General features: G+C 39.1%; 1 protein-coding gene across 6 annotated transcripts in view; it reads left to right on the forward strand.

The window, feature by feature from the left end:
* Window positions 1-1011: 1011 nt before the first annotated feature.
* Window positions 1012-22711, forward strand: part of ZNF148 (zinc finger protein 148) — a 148750-nt gene continuing 127050 nt past the window's right edge. For 2 of the 6 annotated variants that reach the window (XM_058295666.1, XM_058295668.1), the window contains exon 1: window positions 1012-1277. The gene's annotated coding sequence lies outside the window, so the exon portion shown is untranslated. The remainder of the gene's footprint in view (window positions 1278-22711) is intronic. The other 4 variants (XM_058295667.1, XM_058295669.1, XM_071214739.1 and 1 more) reach the window with 4 other exon arrangements.

A 22711-nucleotide genomic window follows, 5' to 3' on the forward strand; every position in this document is an offset into this window, starting at 1 on the left:
TGGGAATGTGGGTGAGGACAAGCGAAGGAAAATTCCAGAAATGATTATATAGTTTAATACCCTTTTTGCCTTTTTCTTCCTCCCTTCCCTAGTATTACAGCACTAAGTAGAGTCTTCGGATAATTATGAAGACGTAATGAAGGTGTTTCATCCCACGGCCACTTCCTGATGTTCATAATTACTCAACATTCACTGAGCATCTTTTATATTGTGCGATTGACCTTGTGTTAGGGTGGGGACACAAAGATGAGTAATTATAAACCATTGCAATATGCATAAGCACCTCAGGGCTCCTAATAAATGTTAGTTGAATGAAGGCACCATTAAGGTCTCACTATTAAGGAGGTCACAATTTGGCTAAGGAACTTAAAGGGCCCCCAGGGGATAGGACGTAACTGTGCAGCTCCAGCTCTATAGCAAGTCTTCGTCATACAGACCAAGGTGTGGGCCTCAGATGAAGTGAGTAGGAAATGCCATGTACAACCCTGCGCAACAAGGTCCAGGGCAGGATCTCTTGCTTCTTTTCAATGCTCACACTGCATCTCAGCATGCTAATTTCAACGGTGAAGGGCTGCTGTTTCCGGAAAAAGTGGCATTTGGCGTGGCAGAAGCCAACGACTGGAGGTGGCGGCGGAGAGAACTGGGTAAGAGCATAAGCGAAAAAGCCAAAAAATGCCGGCAGGTAACCTTTCACCTAGGTTCCTGCCTCTTCCACTTCGCGGGGCCTCTTTTGACTCGGGGCTACGCCACTTCTTGGGGTGCAAGGCACTGATTAAGTCTGAGAGAGGCTCTCTCTCAGAGAGTTCCTCAGTTCCGATCTATCTCAAATTGCTCTTTTCCCAGGTCCAGCCCCGGGATCCAAGGCTCGGAGCCAGCTTCCCTGGCCACGCTGGGTCAGTGACACGCAGGCGCCAGAAGTCAGAGCCACGCTGGGTCTTCCCAACCTAGTCCCCCGGCCAGGAGAGGGCAGGCGGCTGCGTAGCACTCCCCCTGTGCGGGGCTTCCCACAATGCATTGCGCCGGCAGTGGCGGCGACCGCGGCGGCGCTCTAGCCGTGGCATGTCTGTGTCTTTACTGCTCTGGGAGGAGGAAGAGAAGGAGGAAGAGGAGGAGGAGGGGGAGGAAGAGGAGAAAGGCGCAGGGGTGGGAGCTGTTGCCGAAGCTGCCACTGCAAAAGTTCTTCCCCCTCCCCCCTTCCCCTCCTCTCAAAGCCCCTAGAAAGGTTGGAGCTGCCGCCGCCTGCAGTCGGTGACCGCGCTGCTCGGCGCCCGCCCGCGGTAAAGCGCTTGGCCTGGCAGGCCTGGGCCCAGGGAGGGCGGGGGAGGGTGGGGGGGAGGTGCGCGGCGGGGGGGCGCGCGGCGGTAAAGGCCTGACCCGGGGGCGGGGGGCGATCCCTAGCGGGGCTGCGGGTGGCCAGGGGACCCGGCCGAGACCTAGGGAAAAGCGGGGGATGCTTGGGGGACGGGAGGAAGCAGGGCGCGGATGGTGGGCTGGGGGGCAGAGAAGGGATAATGACGGGGTGGCGGAGGAGAAAAGGAGGCCTCCGAGGCCTTAGAGGGGTATCAGAGGTAGGGAAGAGGGTAGGATATTTGCCTTGGGAGGCCGGAGGGTGCTGGGTGTGGGTGTGAAAATTCTGGGGAGACTTCAGGTCTCTGTATACAGTGCCTGGTGCAGTGCTTTTTATGCACTGCAGGCCTCAGTCACTTGCTGTCTGAGTGTGCTCTTTGGGAGGTAGGAAGGGCAGGGGTTGGAGGAAAGGGAATCCTTGCAGAAAACCTAGTGGGAGTGTGAACCGGAGGGAGGCCTGAGGGAAAAGATGCCGGATAGGTGGAGGAATGTAGGGGGTGGCTCTGAAGGAGTCGTTAGCATTCGGGGGCGGGGGGGGGGCTGTTTGTTGTGCAGATACATTCTGTATTTCGCTTTGGAAAGGGCTGAAGCGTTTCTAAGGAAAGGAAAGAAGCGATACAACGAGTTTCAATGACTAGAAAGGATAGCGTTTCAAGCAAGAGGGACTGTTAAATATTAGAGAAGATGCATGCTAGAATAGACAAATGTGGTATAATTAATAAACGTTGCCATAAGGATTAAAGAATTATTCCAGCTCGGCCAGAATGCCGTAGTTCCTGAACCTTTTTGGTCTGTTCTGTAGATGACATCTGGTAAGTGTGAGTCCTGGCTTTGCTTGGGGTCACTGAGAATTAGACAGTGTTTAGTTTGGTCTGAGACATTTCAGATCTGCACCAGTGAATATGAGAACCTCTAAAATAGATCCTGAAAGGGCCGGATCTTAAAGGGATTCTCTAGGCCAAGGAATATAGATTTTAGCAAACTTCAGGTATTATCATTTACCAGTGACTGGGTGAAAACAATTATCCTGGCAAATGCTGTAATGGAAGTTACTTGGCTTGGCGGTTTTCTTTAGTGCACAGCCAATCTGGTCCAGAACTGGTGCAATGTTATTCAGCCTGGGTTACAACAGGGCTAAGTGGTGGGGAGGGGGGGGGGGGGGGCGGTCCACTCATCTAGGCCTTCTTTGGAGGTTCTATTTGTTGCTCAGTCTAGTAGGCTGGGTTGGCTCTGTAACTCCAGGACTGGTGGGAGATCTTTTGCCACTCACAGTTCCTGATGTACTTTCTCACTGAGGCATGGTGGTATTTAAAGAGAATGCATCAGCCAGCAAAATGTGGGTTTGCAGAATGGAGCATCTAGAATATCTGTTTTGGTTTTAGGTTACAAGGAGGTCAGGACTGGCTTTGGTTATCTTCAGGTCTAGGGAAACATGAAGTGATTGGATGATTCTAGAGCCAGCCTGGAGGATTAGCATCTCCATATCTGGAAGTGAACAAAACTATGGGATTTCCTGAGCCTATACTGGGCCAGACTTCCAAGAAGGAGCTCTGGCTAGAAAACATACTCTTAAATTTACCTCAAAATTTTTTACCATCTGTTATTAAGGAAAGTACATTGTACTGTGTATTCAGCTGAGGACAGGTTAATGAGCATGTCAAGTAGGAAAACCTTTTTAAATAAAGGGTTGCAGAGGGATTAATGGAGAAGATAGAGATTTGGGAAAGGGAAGTTCAGTCATTCATTTAGCAACTATCAGCAAATATCTCTAAAGGGCAATGATAATTTAGCATTGGCGTGGAGAGGGGCTTCCTTTTATTAAAAAAATTCTTTTAAAAAATTTGGGAAACTTTCTATATCAGTACATTTAGGTATACTCATTCTTTTCAAAGGCTTCATTATATTAAATAGTATGGATGTAACTCTTTTTTTTTTTTTTTGTCAGCCATAGAATGGCAGGGCCAGTTTTTCTTCCCTTTTCACCATCACTGGATATTATCAATTCTTTAATTTTTGTAAGTTTAGTGGACTTAAAAATAGTATGTCACTGTTTTCTCCCCTTTTAAGTTATTATAAATAATATAGGTACATGGCTAAAATATATAAATTGTACTGAGGGGTCTTAAAATGAAAAGCAAAAGCCCCACCTTGCCTGTTCATTGTAGTTTGACTTTTTAGAGGTGGCTTCTGCTAAGCATTGATTTTTAAAAATTGAACTATATCACTCATAAATGAACATACAAAAAGAAGTGTATAGTAAAAGTTGTGAACTTATAAAATAAACATGTGTAACATCATACAGAGGTCATCATACATCACCCCTCCACCAACACTTTGCTTTGTTGTGAAACATTTGCTACAGACTATGCAAGATCATTACTACCATAGTCCATGCTTATATTTTTCCCCCTAACTCACCCTATTTTTTTTAACAAATCAATTTTATTGATAAATATTAATAAAGCATAAAATTCATCCAAAGTATACAATCAATGCTATTTGGTATAATTACATAGTTGTGCACTCATCACTTAATCATTATTAGGGCATTTTCATTATTTCCATAGTAGTAATAAACAAGAAAATTCTTCACCCCTAAATCTGTTTCCCCAGCTGTACATAGCTCGCTATTTCTGCTATTCTCGAACAATTATTTATTTATTAAGCAGTTTTATTGAGGTATATTCACATACCCGATGATCTATCTAAAGCGAATAATCAGTACCTTTTAGTATAATCACAGCATGCATTCATCATCACAAAAAATTTTAGAATTATTTCATTATTTTAATATATCACAAAGGTTGTGAACTTAAAACAGTGATTCACTTACGTAGAATTCCCATACAACACCCCTTCACTAGCACACCACACAGTGGTGGAATATTTGCTACAGATTATGAAATAATATCAGACTATTACCACCAGCCATGGCCCATAGTGTACATTTGGCACACTTTTCCATACCCCCCCATTATCAACACAATACATCTTTGGCATTGATGCAAGAATATTACAGTATTGCTGTTAACCACAGTCCATAGGTCATACCAGTTGTATTTTTCCATGCTAAGCATTAATTCTTGTCATGATTTTCTTCAGGTCTCCAAGAAATATTCAAATGTTATTTCTATTTTTTTTTTTTTTTTTAGGAGGTACCAGGTATTGAACCCAAAACCTTGTATATGAGAAGCCGGTGCTCAACCACTGAGATACACCTATTCCCCTATTATTTCTTGTTTTATGAAAATGAATGACTAGGGTTTAAGTCAGTGATATTATCCACTTTTTCCTCCTTTTCTGTCTTTGATAGTTATTATTTTAGTCCTTTATTGGATGTCTTTACATCCTTAAATAATATGCTTAAACCTTGATTTCAGATTCCAAAAAAAGCAATATCTCTTGACTTCCCCACTATATTAGAAGATTAGAAAGGGTTTCCCTGAAGTAGAGAGAACTTTTAATCAGACTGGAAAAAGTGAGTAAAGATGGTAAAGGGAAGTTTGTTTTTTTTCCTTTCTTTATTTTTTCCCATATAACCCACTCCCCACCCTACCATCACATCATTTTTGTAAATTATATTCTTTTGAAGATATATACATCACATAAAAAATGTTACATTAAAAAATATAAGAGGTTCCCATATACCCCCCACCTGCCCACCCCACTTATCCCACACCAACAACCTTCTCCATCACTGTGGCACACTCATTGCACTCAGTGAACATGTTTTGGGGCATTGCTGCACTACAAGATAATAGTTTTCCCTGTAATTCACACTCTCCCCCAGTACATTCAGTGGGTTATGACAGGATATATAAAGTCGGCATCTGACCCTGCCATATCATTTAGGACAATTCCAAATCCCAAAAATACCCCCACATCACAGCTCTTCTTCCCTCGCTCTGCCCTCAGCAACTGTGGCCACTTTCTCCACCTCGATGCTAAAATTTCTTCTATTACTCGTCACAATAGTTTTATAGTAGAATATCAGTAAGTCCACTCTAGTCCATATTTTATTCCTCCATTCTGTGGACCCTGGGATGGTGATGTCCCTTCCACCTCTAGATCAAGAGGGGGGCTTAAATTCTACATACATGGATGATGGATGCAATTCTCCTGCTTGCAGTTGTAGGCACTCTTGATTCCCTGGTGTGGTGGTTGACCATCTTCACCTCCCTGTTAGCTGACCTGGGTAAGACCAATGAACTGGAGAGTAGGAGTTGCCACTCTGCTGAGGCTCAGGGCCCAGCTGGCACATGGGTAGTCCAGAGATTCAAGTCTCTTGAGTATGGACCATCCCTAGCGCCAACAAAGGGAAGTTTTAATGGATGGACCTATAAGAAAGACCAGGTTGTAGAAAGCAATATGTTTGCAACATGAGGGCACCTGTTAGAGATGAGTTGCTTGACAGTGGTAATTGTTCATCTTGGAATTAATTACTAGTTGACTGTGCAGTATTTTATGACTGTCTTCTGGAGAGTTTTGGTGTGGGGACTCAGGGAATGTATTAAAATGGCTCTTGGATGTTTTTCCAAGCTACAGTGGTAATTCTTATGTTTTTAAGAAGGAATGGATTGGTGTGGGCATGAATTTCTTTTATGAGGGGTGGGAAGGGGTAGGGAGGGATGGGAAAATAGGAGGATGAGGGATAGTGTGTGATGGAGGAGGTGATAATTTTGTGGAGGCTGAAGAAAGGTAAAGAATTCTGAGGGCATTTGAATATAGTTGATGTGAAGGATTTAAGTTGCAGTGGTGAAATTTGAGGTTTTGTGGTAGTTGAAAGAAATTAGCATGTTTAAGTCGCTAATGTATTAGGAATATGTTGGAAAAATGTATGCTGCTCAGGTATTAGGGCAGAATAAAAAAATGTTGGTGATTTTGAAATTTTTTTATGAGGTGCACAATCATCAAATCAGAGTGACCACTCTTGGGGAAATAGAAAGATCTTGCTCCTCTGGGTTTAGGGAGTCTTGCTTAAAGTATAACCCCACCTTTTGAGAGTCATGCTTTATTTTAAATAATGACCACATTCATATGTAGATTTTGTACTGCTAAATCTTGTATTTGCTTATGGGTATCATTCTCTTTGTTTTGCAAATGGAGCTAGATTGTAACCTGCTTAGTTGAGACTTTTAAATCTTTAGGGAAACTCACAACAGCTTGATTCTTAAGTACTTAAAATAACTACTTGTTGAATGAGTGATAAGAGAGTAGTATGCACTGTTGTGATAATAGTAGGACTTTGTGAAATTGCTGAGCACTATGTTGGTAGTGTCGACAATTCTTTTTTTTGCTACAATTCTTTTTTTTTGCAACAATTCTTTTTTTTGCAAGTGGGCGCTCACGTGCTGGCGGGGGCGTGTGTGTGTGTGTGTGTGTGTGTGTGTGTGTGTATCTGATGTATGTGTGTTTGAGTGAATGAAGGACAAAAGGGAGCTCTAACTGGAAGGGCCTTTAGTTATAAGGGAAGATTTAGAATGGAAAGGAAACAGTCCTGCAGAAACATGGAGGGGCTTGTCGAAAGGGGTGTCTTCTAATCTGAGATTAGTTTAATCTGGAGTAAATTTGGTCTGGAGCAGGGGGCTGGCTGATTTAATTTGGATTTTCTTACCTCAGGTGCATAAATGACTGCTTAGAGAGTTTTAGCTGTTTTAAAAATCTTATAATTTGATTTAATTGATTTGTAGGGTAATAGAAAGGTATTAGATGAATTTTCTTCTCTCAAGGGATTACAGTATTTACATTCTTTTGGGGGAGAAAAGACAGTTGTGAAATAATTCAGTAAAAATGTAAGATTTCAGAAAATTGATTTTTAAAACAGGTCTAGAAATTATTCCTCCAGATTAGAATTTTTGTATTTTGGTAGTTATTAATTTATTCTATTAAAGTTGTCAGTGTTCAGAACATTTTTGGAACACCTTTTCTGAATTACCTTCTGAACCTCTAGGACAATTCTATGCAATTTATCTATTTATTGAGTACATATTTTGTGCTGTTGGGGGAGGAGGTCTATAAAGGCGAATAAGGTATGGTCCGTATCCTTTAGGATTCATATTCCTTTCAGGACAGCACGTTTATAAATAATACAAGGCATGATTTTATTACTGAATAGTCTCATTGGTGACATCTTTATCCTTTGGAAGACCTGGTTTTTAAAAATGCTGGAAGTCAGTCAGAATCAAGTAGAGTGAATAAATTGTAGCTTTGTTTTAAATTCAGATAGTTAGAAGAAATGGGAATGCTTTTTCTTGGTTGACTTATTAACTGACTTTAGCAAACACCCTCAAAGAGGAAGTCGGAAGTATTTTGGGCTGTGGTGGCTTCACATGTAGGCACTAGGTAAATGTTGGTTGAGTGCATCAGATGATTGGAGGGATAGAGTGAATAAGTGGTAGCCTTCCAAGGTTAACTATTTTGAGGAGGACCACATTGATTTGAACATGTAAATAAATTCTGGATATGTTTGTTAACAAAACAAGTTCGTTTATGATTAAGTTCCCAAATGAATTTTACAGGCAGTAAGCACGGTAGGAATCCAGAGAATGGAGAAATTAATATTGGCTAAAGTTTGGGGAAAGGATTTAAGTACCACACTTTAGTTAGATACTCAAAGAGGTTCTGGAGGGACCTTAGGAGGGGAACTAAATGGCTCCAAATTTTTCTTGGAGCCCTAGGATGAACGTAGAGAGTTTGGATCTATTTTTGTCTGAATGCTTTCTGCCTATTTCATTTTAGTTGCTCCTACTGGTTTGTTCTGTTTCAAAATCACATTTGCTGGCTAGATTTCAAGCCCTCTGGAATAACTGGGTTTCTTTCCATTTATGTCTAGTGTAACTTTTGGTTTACCCTTTCCTGATCCTGTACCCCACAAATTACTTGGTCTCTGAGTGAAAATGATGAGTCTGTTTTGCTCCTCTGTTACCTTGGCATTTTCCTGCATGCTTTAAAACTGCTTTCTGAATTGCAGAAAAGAATGGACAGAACTGAGGGCATGTGTCCAGTAGACACATGCTTGTTGAATAAATGAATGAGTGAGGAGATAGCCAACATAATTTAGGAGATCTGAATTACATATATATTTTCTGTTTCTGTTTCATTTATTTACTCATTACCTGAGTTGTTCTACAAAGGACTTAATGGGGCTAAGAAAAATATGTCCAATATAAATGAATTGAAATAATGAAGTATTTGTTGAAGAGAAAAATAAGGAAAAATCTGCTTAAAGAATATAAGATCCATCATTACAGAAGATAGAGAGTTAGGAATAAGGTGGAAGATAAGCAGACACAAAGGAAAGGTGATACCTGGTAGAAAGGATGATTCTGAAAGAAGGAAAAGGTTACTGAAATATAGATTATATTTAGAGGAAAGCAAGAGAAGATTGAAGGCAAAAGGGGATTATTTGGGTAGGAAGATGGCGAGACTATTTGAAGGATAAGTTTGAAAATAGATATTATTTAATGGTATTGATTTATAGCCGAGTTTCATAAAGTTAAAAGATATGTTTTCTTTATTCAGTTGATATTGCACACTTATTATATACAAAAACCTTGTGTTAGGTGCATCAGGAGTACATGATGCCATGTATCATCTTTTGGGATGTGTATTATAATAGAGGAGCTGGACTTGGGAATAAATAACTACTCTGATCCCTATGACTGTGTCATAAGAAAAATACTGAATGTTAGTGATGAGGTAGAAAAATATATTTGGCTAGGGGAAAACCTGGAACTGCTTTAGGGAAGAAGTGGGATTTTAGATGTCTTTAAAGGGATGGGTAAGATTCTAATTGGCAGAGATTACTGGAAAGAGAGCATTTCAATTTGAGAGATTAGCATTAGCAAAGATTTGGAGATGAAGAGCCAAGGATATGTGGGGAATAGTGAGTTAGTTTTCTTTTTTTTCTTTTTTTACTATGACACAGAAATACATGTTACATCTTTACCTAATGTATGCATATATGAATATTTTTGAATATGTATAAAACAGAAAGTTATAGGAAATAATACCTAGAAAACAAAACTGTGTTGGATGTACTCAGATGTCTTCTGTTCCATTCTGTTTGGCTAAGAAGAAAAAAAAGCTGGCTGAGAGAGAAAACAGACCTGGTTGTGAATTTAATTGATTTCACAACAAACTGTATTTGAACATAATCTGTCATTTGGAAGACAGAGTTCATGAACAGGGCCTAATGCGGTGTAAGGTGGGAAGAGACAGTTGGGTTTGGGTAGAAAATGGATGGCCTTGAAAGCTAAGCTAAGTGCTTTGTATTTGATATAATGTAGAATTGTGCTTAGTAAGCAAATTCTACACAGTAAGAGCTGGGTTTTAGTATTTCTGTTCTTCTATTTCCAACTCCAAGATTATGGAGAGAATTATTTAACCTTTTTGAGTTTCAGTTTACTCATCAGTAAGTTATACCTTCCTTGAGAGGAATGAAAATATGTAAATTTAGGATTAAAGTATATTAACTTATTTTTTTTCCCTCTGATCAAGTCTTTTTTTCCAAAAGATATACTTATTTATTTATTTATCTCCCCTTCCCCCACACATCGGTTGTCTGTTCTCTGTGTCTATCTGCTGTGTCTTCTTTGTCCGCTTCTGTTGTTGTCAGCGGCACGGGAATCTGTGTCTCTTTTTGTTGCGTCTCCTTGTGGTGTCAGCTCTCCGTGTGTGCGACGCCATTCCTGGGCAGGCTGCACTTTCTTTCGCACTGGGCGGCTCTCCTTACGGGGCGCACTCTTTGCACATGGGGCTCCCCTACACAGTGACACGCCTGCTTGGCACGGCATTCCTTGCGCACATCAGCACTGTGCGTGGGCCAGCTCCACAGGGGTCAAGGAGGTCCGGGGTTTGAACCCCGGATGCCCTAACCACTGGGCCAAGTCCACCGCCTTAACTTATTATTAATGTATACCTATTCACCTTTTTGTAGTAGGGAAGTGAGCCCAAGAATTGGATGCCTGTACTTTACAGGGTAAACTGGCATGGGTAATGGCAGAGTAAGGTTGGAAGTGAGAAGACCAATTAGGAGGCTACTGTAGAAACTAAGCTTGATAGCAGTAGGATTAGAAATGATGAGGGTGGTTGCATGTGATTGGAGGTGGAGATAAGGGGAGACATTTGGAAATTTGGAGTTGTGGAAAGATTCAAATGGCAGCAGCTGAAATTGGATTACATTTTAGGGGCATATTAGAGTAGATAATTTACAATTTCTTTCATGTAGTAGATGTTCAATAATTGTTGAATGGTTAAATATGTTAACCATGGAATGAGTTGTGGGTGGAAATAGTGATTGATGAATATGAGAGGAGATGGGTTTGATTGGAGGATGCTTTTAGTGGATTGCCAGAATTTACTCATTCCAGGGGTATTTTTATATACTGACTTTGTGCAAAGGTTTCATGATAGGCTCTGAAGGTTACACATTTATATATGGCACATGTTCTTCAGGAGTTTATCCAGGGAATATATTTATCTGTGACATAATTGCTATGGCAGTTTTGATCAGGATCCACTTTGTGGAAGAAATGGCATGTAGCTTAAATCTTGAAGGATAAAAGGGGATTATAGTAGGCAAGATGGCAAGGGTTGGCATTCCAAGAAGAGGTAGTAATATGAGTAACAATGAGAACAGTTCTGGGTGTGTTTATGGATTGATGGTCTAGATTAGGAAAATAAGGCTGGAAAGTAGATGAAAATATCTTAAAATCTAGACAACTTCCCCCCGTGTAGGGGAGCCCCACACGCAAAGAGCTGCCCTGTAAGGAGAGCTGCCCAGTGCGAAAGAAAGTGCAGCGTGCCCAAGAATGGCACCGCACACACGGAGAGTTGACGCAGCAAGATGATGCAACAAAAAGAAACACCGATTCCCGTGCCACTGACAACAACAGAAGCAGACAAAAACAAGAACACGCAGCAAATGGACACAGAGAACAGACAACTGGCGGGGGCGGGGAAGGGGAGAGAAATAAATAAAATAAATCTTAAAAAAAATTGTGTGTAGAGGCAAGTGAAGTCAAAAGGAGGTAAAGAGCAGGTGTAAAGCTAGAAGATCAGTGGTTGGTTAAAAAATAAAGGATTGCTGAAATTATAGTCTTAGTGTTACAGCGCTTCCAACTGATGATCTGTTTTCAGTATGTATATATGTCTGGGTGACTGAAGTGCAGATGAAATGTTAGGAGTTGAGGGGGATTAGGGTGAAAAAAGTTCTTCTGTCCAATGTTGAAGTCAATGAGAATAATGTGGAATATGGGACAAAGAGGAATTGAAGTCATTGGGGAAGAATGGTGGGGGGTTTTATGGGACTTGGTAGGTGTTGTGGAAGCAGTGGTTTAAGGGACTAATGTGAACTGCAGAAGAGCAGTGGGAGTGGCCCCGGGAAGTAAGAAGCAGAGTCCTTTTATCAAACTGAAGGGGCTGAGAATGATAACTAAGTCATAAGGGAAGCAGGTTGTCCAGAAAAAGCCAAGCTTGCGAGAAGTTGAGGAGGCGGTTGCAACTATCCAGGCAAGAGATGGTAATGATCAAAATGTCCTTGTAACATGGATTGAGAAAAATAGGTGGATTGGTTATATTTACCAGTTCTTCCAATTTCTATATTTTTAAAACAAATAATATGTAACATGCTGTATAAACTAAATTAGGATATTTATGGATTAAAAATGAGATACTGAAAGACAAGAAAAAAAAAGATGAGGTGGAAGGCAGAAGATGTAGGGCAGTTTGTTGACAGTAGTTTGTGGACAACTGCTAGAAGCCCATAGATGGATGGATAGGAAATGAATGAGGAGGTTGAGGAGTTAAGCCAGAAGAAAATGAGAGTAAGATGAAGAGGGGAGGGACTAGTTTACAGCAGAGAGAATATGGGGAAAACAATGCTAACCTACAGAAGAAACAGGAAGTTACTTGGAAATAACTAGTGCCAGGAGTCTATCACTTCTCTGCGCATATAAGGACGTTCCTTGCCTTCTATGCAATTAAAAATAGTTACGTATCATGTATAACAATTTTTTTTGATAATGGCATGGATGATAGAGAATTGAGAGATCTTTGATCTCTGCCTGAGTACCTCAAAACCAAACTTTCTATTTGCAAAAATTGTTTAATAAGATAACTTGTATACCTAGACTCAGGTAAAAAGTGGAAAGAATGCGGTGGATGGTGGGAAGGAGGCATCCTAAAAGGATTTGTCTCAGTTTGCTAGAGCTGCTAGAACAAATACCACAGACTGGTTGGCTTACACAACAGGAATTTATTATCTTACAGTTTTTTGGAAGTTAGTAGTCCAACATCAGTTTGGCAGTCCATGCTTTTTCCAAAGTCTGTAATGTTCTGATGGTGACTTTCTAGCAATCCTCCATCACACCAGCAATGTCTCTCTGTCTCCTCTTCACTGACTGCATCCAAATTTCCTCTGCTTACAAGGACTAAAGCCTCAATTTGGCCTCATCTAAATAGGATCTTCAGAGATTCTATTCACAAAAGAGCCTACATCCTCAGGACTGGGGATAAGGACTTGAAAATGTCTTTATGGGGTACATGATTCATTTCCCAACAGGGATCACATGTGGCCTCTATGACTTCTTTTGTATATGAATTCTGAGCCTACACATATTTTCTTCATGTTTCTTAAGATGTTGACTTGCTTTGTGTTTTGGTTCATTTATCACCTGTATATAGGTAATTCCCAGATACACAGTTCTATGTTTTCTTGCCTAATTTCTAGGTCTTATTTACCATTTATTGAACAAACATCTCTAAACGAGCTGTCCTGACAATTCCTAAGTTAAAATATAGGTAAAAGAAACTTTTACTACCTTTAAAAAAACTTGAGCATTATAATCTCAAGACTTGAAACCACCATCTTCAAAACACTTGTCTTCATGGACCTACATTGATGCTATTTAAGGCCTAGATGAGGTCCCTTACTCTTTGACCTTTAACCTTGTGTCTCTGCTCCCAAACTTATTTTTTAATTAAAAATTTAAAAAAAATCAAATAAAACTCAAAATTTCCTGTTTGATCACTTTCAGATGTCTGATTTAGTGGTATTACATTTATAATATTTGGTACCATCATAAGCATTCATAACCCTAGCCTTTTTATAACCTGAAGTAGAAATAATCCATTAAACAATACATCTCCCCTCCCCTTCCTGCTTCTGGTAACCTGTAATCTATCTATCTAAATGAAATTTGATTTGAGATCATACAATGTCTTTTTTGTCTGACTTATTTCACTCAACATGATGTCTTCCGAGTTTATTCATGTGGTAGCATGTATCAGAACTTCATTATTTTTATGGTTGAATAATATTCCATTTTGTGTATATACTAAGTTTTGTTTTTCCAGTCATCTGTTGGTGAACTCTTGGGTTGCTTCTACTTTTTGGCAGTTGTGAAGATTGTTTTTATGAACACACATATTTAGGTGTCTTTTTGAGTCATTGCTTTTGAGTCTTTGAGGGTATACACCTAAGAGTTGAATCCCTGGTTCATAGGGCTGTTCTGTGTTTAATATACTGAGGAACTATCAAATCCGATTTTCACAGCGGCTGCACTGTTTTTTCATTCAGTAATATTTGATAGTTACAATTTTTTCTGCATCCTTGCTGAAACTTATTAATAAATAATAGCCATCCTAGTGGGTATGAAGTGGTATCTCATTGTAGTTTTGATTTGCATTTCCCTGATGGTTAATGACATTGAGTATGTTTTCATGTGCTTATTGGCCATTTGTATATCTTTTTTTTTTTTTAAGATTTATTTTTTCTTCTATTTCTCTCCCCTTCCCCTTCCCCTTCCCCGCCCCCGTTGTTTACTCTCTATTTGCTGTGTGTTCTTCTGTGTCTCCTTGCATTTTTGTCAATGGCACTGGGAATCTGTGTCTCTTTTTGTTGCGTCATCTTGCTGCGTCAGTTCTCCGTGTATGCAGCGCCACTCCTGGGCAGGCTGCTTTTTTTTTCATACAGGGCAGCTCTCCTTATGGGGCGCACTCCTTGAGCGTGGGGCTCCCCTTTGCGGGGGACACCCCTGCGTGGCATGGCACTCCTTGTGCGTATCAGCACTGTGCGTGGGCCAGCTCACCATGTGGGTGGCGAGGCCCTGGATTTGGACTGCAGGCTTCCCATTGGCTCTTATCTGTTGAGCCAAATCTGCTCCCTGTATTGCCATCTTAATAAATAAAGTGTTCTTATCTGTGAACATAGAATGTCTTGCCATTTATTTAGGTCTTTAACTTCTTTAGGAAGTATTTATTATAGATTTCAGAGTATAGGTCCTTCACCTCCTAATTTTATTCTTAGGTCTTTTATTCTTTTAGAAGCTATTGTGAATGGAATTTTTAAAAAAATTTCCATTTTATAATACTCTCTTTTGATGTACACACAAAACTGATTTTTCTGAGTTAATCTTGTGGCCTGCAACTTTGCTGAATTCATTTATTTTATTTTCTTGTGGATTCTTTGGGATTTTTCTATATAAATGTTTGTACCTTCTTCAAATATAGTTTTACTTCTAACTTTCCAATTTGGGTACCTTTTATTTCTTCTTGCCCAGTTGCTCTGGCAAGGACTTTCAGTATAATGTTCAGTAGAGTGAAAGCAGGGCTTCCAAACTCTTGTTTATTCCAGTTAGTGTAGTCATCATTTTTGTTTAACTTTGTTTTCTATCACATTTTCTTGCACTATCAGTAATTAGACTCTCTAGTAGTTACCCAACTGTGGTTTTTGAGATTCTCCATGAGTGCCTTGTTGTGGTCCTGGCAACTGATGTTTTAAATCATTAAAGAACCAATGCTGTATGTTCCAGACCCTTCATATTTTCATTATATTCCTTACGTGACTACCTCTTTCAACTCTGAGCAGAGAGTATTTTCTTCCCTTCCATACTCAAATCAGGAATCTAAAAGTGTTTATGATGTTAGGTCATGTTTCACGGAGATGGCATGTTTGGATAGAAACATAAAATAACAGGGAGAAAAATAAGACAAAGCACAGACTACGTGGTACTGGTGGTGTTGGATCTTAGTGCAGCTTTACTTTAGGATTACTTCCAGTATCTAACCCTGGCGCATTTGTCACTTTTATTTTTGTCTTCTTCATGTAAGCAATCACAAATTTAATAGGACCTATAGAGACCCAGAGCTTTGAAGGACTGAGAGACCCTAGGATGTCACTTTGATCAGCTGAATAAAACTTGGCTACTGCAAAGTTTCCAGGACCTGCCTTAGACATACCTGGGCCTTAGAGAGTGGGAATATATTCTAAATATTTGGGTGGATTGTGGGGATCAAACTAATGATGGATATCTTATGGAGGGTGTTGGGAAGAGTTGTAATAGAAATGAAGAGGTATGTTTGTATGTTTTAAGTGATAAATATATTTATTTAACATAGATAAGTGACTTCATAAGACAGGTTGGATGCCTGAAAATCTAGGTTGTCTTGGAGTTTTCTTTCTAAATTTGAGAAGAGCTAATGTCTAAGGGATTAGGATGAAATACATACTTGGTGTTCTGCAGGTCCTATATAAATGTGTTTGTCTTCTCTACATGCACACCTGTCTATGTAGATCATGCAGTGGTAGAGAGAATTTCCTAGTTTAATTAGGTTTTATAATTAGAGTCTTTAGGGAAATGGACATGGTAGACTTGAGATGTGAGTGACTCAAGTGAATTGTTAGAGAATATTTGGAAGGATCATTGTCAAGTTATTGGGATCATGCTTAGGAAGTGGATTTTTAAGTGACTATTGTGTCCTCTCTGGAATAGGTTCATAAAATTTTAGGGCAATTTGAGGCATATTTCTCTGTTAAGTTGGAAAGTGTTGGCTTTGAGGGAATGAGGGAAGAGAGAAAAAGTCTGTGTTTGAGAAAGTTATTTATGAATTGATTTTGTAGGGAATGATGAAAATCATAAAAGCTAGTTGTGGAGGGGTTTTGAATGCGTAAGTGGGAGATGTTATGGAAAGGATTAATGAAGAAGTGTTACTATCAGAAAAGTAAATTTCAAAAGAGTAAAATTGGGAAGATGGTTTGGAAAATATTCTTTTGGGAGGAGTGCACCAGCTCTTAGGTTAAAACCCAAGGGCAGGGAAAAACTGAGTAAATTAAGATGTAGAGAAGAGGAGGAAGCATTAAGGAAGAGTTTACTGAAAGAGATTTCTTTTTGTAAGGCTTTTTAGTGAATATGTTGTTAAAAGGCTGTGTTCTAGGGTGGTGTGTTGAATACTAGTGTTCATTACTGGTTCAGTAAGGAAAGGGACTTAAACGACCATGGTTTGTAGGGTTAGGGATTTTTATCAGGGAAAATTAAATGTAATAGTTTTATTTCTTAAGAAAGACGGGAAGTAGTGAGCCTTCATTTTCCCAGGGCCCTTGGAGCCCAGGCCCGATCGGACCAGGCGAACAGAGGGGATTTTGCTGGCCATCGGCTCAGCAGTGGGCGGAGTAGCGCCGCTAAGCTGTGCGGGTGGTGGGCCCAGAGTCCCAGCTGCCGCCTCCAGGGAGCTGAGCTGAGCTGACCAGGTGGGCCGCAGGTCCCGGGGATCCGCGCTTACTCATGGCCCTCCTGGGAGCACTGGTATAAGTGAGCAGGCCGTGGGCCCGCGCGCGGTGGCGACTGGGAGGAGGGGCTTTTGCTGAACTTCCGCAAGCCGACCTTTGCATGCTTTCTTTTGTTGTGTGTGTGTGTGTGTGTGTGTGTGTGTACACGCGCGCACGCGCACCCGTGAACTCTCCCGTGTGCAGAAGAGGCAGCGGAGAAGCAAGAAGCAGAAATTCTGCTCGAGAGCCTGGCACGCCTGCTTCTGCGAGGGCAAAGGGGGCCCCTCGGCGGGCTGTGGGACCTGGGGCTGCAGCCCAGCCTCCCTGACAAGGTGTCTTCCGGGTCGTGCTCCTCTAGTGCAGCGTCAGTTCCCTTTACCCCAGCGAAATGGAAAACTTTGTGAGAGGCATGTCCGGGTTTAAAAAGTGCCCGTTAACAGCGAGGGGTCTCTCCCCCAACTCTTTTCCTCCCAGTTCTGTTATTTCAAATCTTATCGGACAGCATGATGTTCAGTTTTATGGTAGGCAAAAAAAAGAAAAATCTTTTTTTTTTACGCAGTGTCAATACTAAAAAAAAAAGTATGCCCTATGTATATTTATATTGGTTACGTTAGTAAAACCTTTATGTTTAGTGGTGAGGATCTTAAGGCCCTTCCAGAAGTATGGGGTAAACTTTTCTTTCCAGACTTTGCAAAGTACCTTTTACAGTGCCAGGAAAGAACTACTTGTGCAGTAGACTAAAAATTAGAGTTAGGAAATGTAAAAGTTGAAACTCTTCCCACAGTTTGAATTTAAAGCAGCCTTTTAGTTTTGTTTTATGTAACAATTGTACTTATTTAATTTGCATATAGGATTTTGCAAAATTGGGCATGGTGTGATTTTCAAAAAAGCATTTCTTATTAATTTTATAGAGGGCAATGGTTAAGGCACCTCACAGTTTTGAAATTTCAAGTATGTTAAAATGTTGCTATAAATAAAATCCTATTCAGATTTTTAGATTTAATAAATCTAAAAATATGCTGGCAGTTGTCCTTTGGGTATAGGAGGAAGTCCTGGGTTTCTCTGTACTTGTTTCAGGGCAGGTTTTCAGTATTGTCAGCACGATAAGGGTGTAGAAACTTAACCTGAGTGAATAATTTGCTTGAGATTACCAGTCTGTTTTGTAGCTGGGAATAGACTCTGGGTCTCTTATTCCCAGGCTGGTGACCTATCCAAGAATAGACTAAGGAAACTGGGTATTTGTCTGTTTGGTGGAAAATATGGCGAGGTGATTTTATGCTGAGTATTTAAAGAGCCAAAAAGTGAATGTGTGAACATATTTCTGTTGTAGATTTAAATATAATTTCTTCACATTGGGTGTTTTGGCCTTTCTTTAAAATGTAAAGGACTTGATTCATCAGAAATGTTACTTAATGGAATTTTACCACATTTATACTTGATTCAAACAGATAGATGCTTATGGTATTTAACTGGGTAGATGTGTTTTTCATGTGGGTAACCTCAGTGTGTAGAGACTAGCAGGTAATTTGAGACTGTTTAGCCTCCTCACCAGTGCTAAGGAGAAGGGGAATTAACTTCATTAATCTCTGTTAAATATCATAGGGACTCTTTATTGAGCATGCTTATTACAAGATACAGATGGAATACTTGTGGATATTCCCCTCAACTTCATGTACCATTTTATTCTTCATAATTTCGCTAGTCACACATGACAGTATTTGGTTTAACATGTTTTTCGGTAGGCCTCATATGAAAGGAACCTTTTCTTTCTATATATATGAATTGTAAATAACCTTTTTATTTTGTTGTAAAAAATTTCTGGCCTTTCTTAGGCCTTTTCTCCTATGTCACAAAACAAAAACAACTTTTTCCCTTCTTCCCATCCTTAAGGAATTATGGAAATTTTTAATCTAATACAGTAGTTATCAAGCAGGGTCTTTGGAGATGATTTTGGCAATGTCAGAGACATTTTTGGCTGTTTACTAACTAATATCTTGTAGGTAGATTTTAAACCTCCTACAGTGCATGAGACAGCACTCCACAACAAAGATTTATCTGGTTCAAAATGTCAGTAGTGTTGAGGTTGAGAAACCCTGATCTAATATTAAGAATAACATTCTTCAAAATGATATAAACCTATGAAATTTATTTATATGTAACATAATTTATATCTTTCACATGTTATAAATCATTTTCCAAAGTGGTCATAAGAATGATTGTGGGTCAAAAGTTATGAAGTATATTTTAGAGCATTAGAACACAGGATTTTGGAACTAGAAGATTAATTAATATACTTCTTCATTAAGTAGGTAGATAAGGAAACTGAGTTTCAGGGAGATTGAGACTTACCTAAGGTCTCACAGATAATATGGAGCTTGGTCAGGTCTCTTGTTATTTCTATTATAATTTAGCTTAATTAAGTTAAAATAATTTGAATTTACTTATTTAATTAAAATTAATTTCAATCATACTACTAAGGGTAAAAAGGGTGCTGTATCATTTTTGATTGATGTACAAATAAATTTCAGCAAATTAAAAATTTAAATAACTGCATTGTAAGAAATACTCTATTTTTTTCAGGACTCTATTATTTATTGTGATTTATTGTGCTGATTGTGAAACTCTTCTAGCAAGGTCCCTTTGGTTTATTTTTGGAAAAAAGATACAGGAATCTTTAGACGAAACATAATTGGGTAAAATATAAATTAGGTATTTAGAGGAAATACATTCAAATTACTAAAGTAATATGTTAGAGGAAGAAGTATCAATGCACTTTATGTATTTAAAATGTTTTCTGTAGTGCTACTTTGCTTTTTAAATGTATAAATAAGTACAAAAGACCATATGAGCAAAGAGTTTAAATATTATTTTTTATAATATCTTATAGAAAAAATTGGAAATTTATACTAGCAAGAAGAAAAATAAAATCAGCTAGAGAAGCCGCTAATATTTTAATATATGGCTTACTTATTTTTATTAACCTTTTTTCATGTGACAAATTCAAATAGATAAAAAGTAGAATAATATTATGGACCCCCATCTACCAATGATCTAGCATCAGCAGTTAGCAATGACAAATCTTGCTTCATAATACCTGTATCCAATTTCTCTCCTCATTATTATTTTTGAATGCATGGTACTATATTTAAACACATACATATACAACTATGACAAAGGGAAACACTCCAGAGTTCAGCATAGGGGTACACATTCATTGGTAAGACAAGCAGACTCTCGTTTTACAGTATGAAAAATAGAAAAGACTGGAGAGCAAGTTTCACTTCCCATCACCACATAGCAGGGTTTTCAAGTGTAGTTGGGGGAGCATTGTCTGTACATTTTTTTTCAAGAGGTCTGAAATCAGTGTCTCAGGGCTAGATCATTTTTCACATGTCTGCTTGATGATGAGGTTAATGGAGGGCCTCAGTGCCCAATAGTATTTGGCCATTACTCTACCGATTTACCTTCAGGGTTTTTGGGTTTTTGGGCTTGCGGGGAGCCTTGGCCAGTACGCCCAGGCTCACTGGCAGGGACAGGGTATCCCATTTTCTTGCTTCGCAGCATGGTGACTGGTTCGAGGGTGGACTGGGGTAGGTTGGACAGTGAGTGTTCTGCTTTTGGCCGCAACTTTCTGCCCTGTTATTTTTTTAAGAACTTTTTATTTTGAAATAATTTAGACTCACAGGAAGTTCCAAAAACAAAAAAAAGAGTCCACTATATCCTTTGCCCAGCTTCCCCCAATGGTGACATCTTATGATATAAAACCAAGAAATTGACATTGTTATATTACTGTTAACTAGACTATAGAACTTAGCTTTCAGCACTTTTTTTAGAACTTGCATTCTTTTCTGTGCGGGGTGTATAGTTCTATGCAGTTTTATCCCATGTGTAAATTTTTGTCACCACCACCTCAGTGAAGGTCCAGAACTGTTTCAGCACCACAAAGCAACTCCCTCTTGCTACCTCTCCCTCTCCCCTGGCAACCACTAATTTGTTCACCATCTCTGTAGTTTTGTCATTTTGAGAATGGTATATAAATATCGTATATAACCATTGAAGGACATTTAGGGTTGTTTCCAGTATTTTGCTATTGAGAATAAAACAACTATGAACATTCTTGTACAGGATTTTGTGTAAATGTAAGTTTTCATTCTTCTAGGATAAATGCCTGAGAATGTAGTTGCTGGGTTGTATGGTTAAGTGCATGTTTAGTTTTATAAGAAAATTCCAAACTAGTTTCCAGAATAGCTATACGATTTTACTTTTTCATCAGTAATGTATGAGAGATCTTATTTCTCTGAATTCTTACTAGCATTTAAATATTATCATCACTTAAATTTTAAAACCATTTTTAATTTTTTTAGTGTTCTAACAGATGTGTAGTTTCAATTTGCATTTCCCTGATGGCTAATGATCCTGAACATCTTTTCCTGTGCTTATTTGCCATCTGAAACTGCTTTTTGGTGGAATGTCTGCTCATGACTTTTGCTCATTTTCTAATTGGAATATTGGTTTTTTTATTGCGCTTTGAGAGTTCTTTATATAGTCTAGGTATAAGAGCTGTGTCAGAGGTGTTGTTTGCAAACCTTTTCTCTCCGTTTGTAGCTTATCTTTTCATCTTTAGCAGGGTCTTTCACAATGCAAATGTTTTTAATTTTGATGAAGTCTAGTATATCTTTTTTTTTTTTTAACATATCATGCTTTTGGTGTCCAGTTAAAAAATACTTAGCTTTAGGTTCAGAAGAATTTCTCCTGTATTTTCTTGTAAGAATTTTATAGTTTTATGTTTTACTTTTAAAATCATGATCCATATTGAATTAAATTTTTTGTAAATGGTTGTAGGTCAGGATTCATTATTTTTTTAAAAAGCCTATGGATGTCCAGTTGTTCCAGCACTATTTGTTTAAAAAGATTGTCCTTCCTCCATTGAATTACTTTTGCTCCTTTGTTAAAAATCAGTTGGGCATATTTGTGTTGGTCTGATTTTGGGTTCTTTATTCTCTTCCATTGATGGGTGTGCCTGTCTGCCAGTGTCATACTGTCTTTTTTTTTTTTTAAGATTTATTTTATTTATTTACCCCTCTCCCCTTGTTGTTTGTGGTGGTCATGGTCTGCTCTCTCTGTCCATTTGCTGTGTGCTCTCTGTGTCTGCTCATCTTCTCTTTAGGAGGCATGGGGAAACGAACCCAGGACCTCCCACTGGAAGAGAGGGCTCAGTCACGTGAGCCACCTCAGCTTCCTGGTTTGTTGTGTCTCTCATTGTCTTTCCTCTTTGTATCTCTTTTGTTACGTCAGCTCGCTGTGCTTGCCTGCTACACCAGCTCTCCTTTTCCAGGAGGTACCAGGGACCTTCCATGTGGGAAGGCAGAAGCCCAATTGCTTGAGTCACATCCACTTCCCAGACTGTCTTGATTATTATAGAGATATCATAGTCTTTACATAGGGTAGAGTGATTCCTCCAGCTTTTTCTATGTCAAGATTTTAGTTTCTTTGCCTTTGCATATAAATTTTAGTATAACCTTGTCTAGGTCTACAAAAAAATCTTCCTGGGATTTTGATAAGCATTGCATTAAATATATAGTTTAATTTGAGGGAGAATTGATATCTTCGCTACATGGACTACAGTCCATGGCCACGAGATACCTCTCCATTTATTTAGGTCTTCTGTATTATTTTGAAGCAAATTCCAGGCATCATATCACATTTCTTAAACAGATTTATTGAGATATAACTCAAATATTATACAATCCAGCCATTTAAAAATATGTAGTTGGGTAGTTTAAGTATATTTACAGAGTCATGCAATCATCACCATAC

The sequence above is a fragment of the Dasypus novemcinctus genome, chromosome 4 (assembly GCF_030445035.2).
Source record: "Dasypus novemcinctus isolate mDasNov1 chromosome 4, mDasNov1.1.hap2, whole genome shotgun sequence".
NCBI classification, from domain to species: Eukaryota; Metazoa; Chordata; class Mammalia; order Cingulata; family Dasypodidae; genus Dasypus; species Dasypus novemcinctus.